Raw genomic sequence first — 462 nt, 5'->3', positions numbered from 1 at the left:
CAAATTAATGACTGACCATGTGACAGCGCAGTTGGGGATCAAATCCACAGCCTTGTTGTTATCAACACTGCGTCCTAACCAACTGAACTAAGTGGCCGATAGACAGAGCCAGGTATGGGTTTGAGCCGCACGCTGTGCGGTTTGTGTTTTATTTCTCACACTGGGTGACAGAGCGATTGTACAAACAATGGACACATCACATCCCTGAAACATTGTTCTGATATAAAACAGTGTGAAATAAGAACTGAGCATGGAAATGGAACGGAACCAGAAATCAGGACTTTAATCTATTAAAGTTGATCTTGAAATTCTACCATGCACGAACATTCCAAGAGAACGAACTCTCTTCTGATATAAAATCCAGGAACTTGAACTGCTGTAAAATATAACTGAGCCTGATGTGATTTGAACACACAACCTTCTGATCTGGAGTCAGACGCGCTACCGTTGCACCACAAGCTC

The 462-nt window shown here is 42.9% G+C and overlaps 1 non-coding gene across 1 annotated transcript; it reads right to left on the bottom strand.

Annotated features, from left to right (window-relative positions):
- Positions 1-390: 390 nt before the first annotated feature.
- On the bottom strand, positions 391-462 carry trnaw-cca (transfer RNA tryptophan (anticodon CCA)). Its single transcript has one exon. It is a non-coding gene; the product is annotated as a tRNA-Trp (tRNA).

This window comes from Heterodontus francisci, chromosome 35, assembly GCF_036365525.1.
Source record: "Heterodontus francisci isolate sHetFra1 chromosome 35, sHetFra1.hap1, whole genome shotgun sequence".
NCBI classification, from domain to species: domain Eukaryota; kingdom Metazoa; phylum Chordata; class Chondrichthyes; order Heterodontiformes; family Heterodontidae; genus Heterodontus; species Heterodontus francisci.
The sequence above is the reverse complement of the archived record's forward strand: the minus strand, read 5'-3'. Positions and strand labels throughout refer to the sequence as shown.